Raw genomic sequence first — 5,002 nt, 5'->3', positions numbered from 1 at the left:
GGATTTAAAACATGTCTTTGCAAAATTTAAAAACAAAAGGAAGAAGAGACGGAGAGGCACACAGAGAAAAGGAAGAAGGGAAGTAAAATTATCATCCTAGACCTGTACCTGTGAAACACATGAAATCCATTATTTTTATATTAATAAAATCTGCGTAGAAATCTGCCTTTTAAAAATTGATAAGGTCCAATAGATTTCTTTTCACTATTGAAAAATTACAGTGCTCAAATAAGACATTAGCCTGAAACAATTTTTCTTCAATGGCAAGAAAAGAAATCTTCTGGCTGTCCATGCACCATTCCCCAGAAGTGATTATTTCCAGTTGTTGTATTATTTTTTTAATTAAAAGATCATTTAGCTAAAGAGGAATGTATATGTGCAGACATATGGCTACTCCATCATGATCCAAAAAATTTACAATGAAAAGCATTACGGGGATGGCCTTTGGGCCAAGCAGTTAAGATGCTGCTTCAGACACCTGCTTCTCATATGGAGTGCCTGGGTTTGGTTTCCACTTTGGGGGAGGACATTCCAGTGTCCCTTAATGCAGACCCTTGAAGTTGGTAGAGATGACTTAGGTGGTTGGATTCCATCTTAAGATACATGGATCTAGTGCATAACTCCTGGCTTTGGTCCTCTTGGCTCTTTCAGGGTAGTAAACTAGCAAATCAGAGTTTGCTTTCTCATGCTGTCTCTCCCCAATAAATAAAACTTTAAAGAAGAGAAGAAAAACATGGAATACAAAATGTTCTGGCATTTAAAATGAACCTTGAAGTTTGTCATTTCACTGGCTTTTTTTTTGGCTGCAGTTATGCTCTTGGACTGATTTCTGTCCAAGCAGACTGGCATGAGCTGAGCTAGGTCAATAGCACCGAGCTGTTCCACATGACGGCAGCTGCAGACCACAGACACACACAACAGGCTTGTAGCATTATTCCCTTCTTGTCACAGACTTGCCAGATTTTCCCACCTATGAGATCTATCAAGGGACACAGATTAGAGAAGCCCTCCCACTGAAACCACACAAAGCTGTAGATCCAACTAATGAGGTTTTTTGAGGAGAAATTGCCACTTAATTCTCCACTTACGTGTTGTGAAACAGAGGCTCTTGTTCTTGATTTTCAAGGTGGGCTCTGTATCTCTTAAACCTTTCTGTCTCACTCTCAGATAATGATGTAGTAGTTCATCATTCTGTATCCCATCCCTGACACTTTTTTCCTGTTTATGAATCCGAACTCATCCCTGATCATTGTTGCCAATTAACAGACCTCTCTAGTCTCTTTCTTGACACCTGATTGTAATGCTCACTGTTACCCATAAACCAGGTATCTGAGGACCCCCATATAGATCTCTTGATGCCGATTCTTAACTGTGACTTAATGCTGAAACATTACTGAGGCTGACACAGAGGAATTTGTTAGCCTAATGCTTGGTGTACTACCATGCATTTATGTACCAATTATCTATGGATGAAGGTTGCTATCATCAGTATTTTGTTATTATACACTATTCTGCAAGAAACACTCTTCTGCATACCTATCCTCTACACACATATTTATTTTTTTTTTCAATATACATTTTTGAAAATGAAATTTCTGCATCAAAATATGTGATCAATTTTAAGGGTATTTTTAAAAGCTTTTGAAAATGGACTTAGAAGATAAGATTATTTTGATACAAACATGCTTTGGTGGTTTTTTAAAGATTTATTTTGTTTCATTTGAAATATTTTGTGACCTAGAAAGCCAGAAAAAAAGAGAAAGATCTTCCACCATCAGATTTGCTGCCTCCAAATGACCACAACAGCTAGGATTGGATCAGGCTGAGGACAGGAGCTAAGAACTTCATTCTGTCTTATTCATGGATGACACGGGCTGACAGATTTTGGCCATCATCTGCTGCCTTGTCAAGCACATTAACAGAAAGCTGTATACCAAGCAGAGCAACTCAGATTTGAACTAGCACTGTAATATTGGAGGCCAACAAAGCACGCAGTGGCTTATGATTATGCACATAGCACAAGCACCTCAATTTGTTTTAAATCCATGTATACAGGGCCAGTATTTGGCCTGCAGTTACAATATCACTTGGTACATCTACATATCATGTTGCAGTTCTTGGATTCATGCTTCAGCTCCACTTATAATTCAAGTTTTCTGCTAATGTACACCCTGGGAATCAGATAATGGCCCAAGTGCCTAGATCCCTGACACAACGAGGGAGGCTTGGACTGAGTTCCAAGACACTTGGTTTTAGTCTGACTCAGTTGGATTGTTACATATATTTGGGAAGCAAACCAGTGGATCAAAGACTCTTTCTCTCTCTCTCTCTCTCTCTCTCTCTCTCTCACACACACACACACACACACACACTCACACACACACAGTCCTCTTCTCTCTTGTTGGGGACCACCACATAGATTAATTGAAGGTCTATCTCTTGTAGAATACTGCACCCTCTATCCTCTGCTGAAGCGTATTTGATTGAGCTGCAAAGTGGCAAAGGTTAGTTGACACATATGTTAAAGCAGTTAAGGAAGTGCTATGGGCTCAGGTAAACATCTAGTTGGCCCTAGTTAATCATTAGTTGACAATAACATGTCAAGATTTCATGACACTAGAACTGTTACCTTTGTTAGTACTTTTTCAGTGAATACATATGTATTCAAAATATGTTGTTGCAAACAATCAAACTCCCTATTCTTTCCTGTCAGGCTATGTCTGAACCTTCTTATCCCAAGATCCTGTTTCTCATAAAAGTGCACATAACTGGTGATCGATCACTATGCCACTTTGACAAAAAAAAAAAAAAAAACTGGAAAAAAACAGACTTCTGGGATGGATAGAATGCCCCAGATGTTCCCTCAATGAAAATTTTAGCCTGAGTTTGCTTCTCTGTTTCATGTGTTATTGCTCTTTTGGGTCAACTTGGTACCCTGCCATGCTGGATGCTCGCTCTCTGTCATTCTGATTTTCAAATAAACACAAAACATGTAAATTTCAAAACTAATACATATGAGTTTTCCAAACATGGAAGAATGATATCTAAAAAACTGTAAGTGTATTTATAATTTTTACACTAAAATGAAATCACCTTTTTATTCGATTTTCCCAGAAAATTTTGGAAGTACCCTCATATATAGTCCTGTAGAAAGCTTGTTCCAATTCAGAATATTCAGAGTATTATGAGCTCTGGAACTCTTGAGCTCATAGGAATATGTAGAATCAGCTGTTTAATCTTTTACCTTTTTTCTTATTTCATCTTAAATAATCTATTAATTCTTTAATTATATTATTTGAAATGTACACAGAGAGCAATAGCCCTCCCAAATACTTGCACCACTCAGAACTGGACTAGGTTAAGCTGGGAGCCAGAAACTGAACCTAAGTTCTCAATGTATGGGGGCAGGAGTCAAGGCACTTGAGTTGAAACCTGGTACCTCATAGGATGTGCACCGGTGGAAGGACAGGAAAGGCAATCGAGCCATGACTCAAACTCAGTCACTTACACGTGCATTCGGGTTTCCTAAGTGGCATCCCAATTGGTGGGCCAAATACCCATCATTTCATTCTGAAGGTGAGGATTCCAAAAAACCAAAGTTTGGCCATTTACTAATGGGTGGAACTTAGAGTGTAATTTCTGACCTGTGCTTTTCTTTGAGGGGGACACTCATTTCCCTGTGCCCCAGCACAGCCTGGACTCAACAGCCAGATGCATTTTCCATAGGAGTTGCTCTTCTGGAAAACAGAATGCCTGACATGCAACAAAAAGTAGAAATTTGCTTGTTTGTTAGTTGGTAAATGCGGAACAAATCAACAATATGCCTCTTATTGAAAATGCTTTGGCCGTCCGTAGCTTACTAACATAATTAGAGGATTGCTTTCCTTAAATATCCTAACTTGTTGTTAGCTAGCCAGCAGTTCCCACAGCAGAGCCCACAGTCCTGTATGCTCTGGTGGAAAATTTCACAAAGAGAGAGGAGTAGTCGCAAACAAATGTGGCTTCTTGTCTTTGCTCTGAAATAACAGGGCTCATGGCCAGGAAGCAGCACATTCACAATGGTCACATAAGGTATTGACGTGTCAGAATTAAAGGAAAGGTAAGCAGGTTGATTATTTTATATATTAATTTATTGGAAACTGAATCCTAACTACACACAAGGATACCTCAAAATTTGCATTGGGGCCCAGCAGCGTGGCCTAGCGGCTAAAGTCCTCACCTTGAAAGCGCCATGATCCCATATGGGCACTGGTTCTAATCCTGGCAGCTCCACTTCCCATCCAGTTCCCTGCTTGTGGCCTGGGAAAGCAGTCAAGGACGGCCCAAAGCATTGGGACCCTGCACCCGCGTGGGAGACCCAGAAGAGGTTCCAGGTTCCCGGCTTCGGATCGGCACAGCACCGGCCTGTTGCGGCTCACTTGGGGAGTGAAACATTGGATGGAAGATCTTCCTCTCTGTCTCTCCTCCTCTGTATATCCGGCTTTCCAATAATAATAAAATCTTTTAAAAAATTTGCATGGAAAAATAGTGTGCAGTTTCCAGAAACTTTTTGCAGAACCCTTCTTGCAAGTATTATGCTAGTTAATAAGACAATAATTTGGTGTCAAATAAAACATGTATCAACAGAACTTAGCACAATGAAACTTTCTTGTTTTGGATTTCTTTGTGTGTGTGTGTGTGTGTGTATGTGTGTGTTCACTGTTTTGCTTACATATGTCTGGTTTATAAAGAACTTTACCAGATTACATCTGGTTTTCTCCTGGTGCTTAGTACAATGTCTCAAGCAAGGAATAAATCCTGAGGTCCTTGGGGAGCACTTCTCTCTCTCCTACAGCCTGAAAGCCTGAGGGCATCCCTCTTTTTCAGGTGGGAAGCACACAGGATTTAAAGAACCTCCTGCAAAGCAGAACTGGCAGCTCTGTTTTCCCCCATGTTTATTTCAAGAAAACAAAATAAGTTCCTTTTATTGATACTGGCACTGATTTTCGTAGAATGAAGAACA

Source organism: Ochotona princeps, chromosome 9 (genome assembly GCF_030435755.1).
Source record: "Ochotona princeps isolate mOchPri1 chromosome 9, mOchPri1.hap1, whole genome shotgun sequence".
In the NCBI taxonomy this organism is placed as follows: Eukaryota; Metazoa; Chordata; class Mammalia; order Lagomorpha; family Ochotonidae; genus Ochotona; species Ochotona princeps.
The sequence above is the reverse complement of the archived record's forward strand: the minus strand, read 5'-3'. Positions refer to the sequence as shown.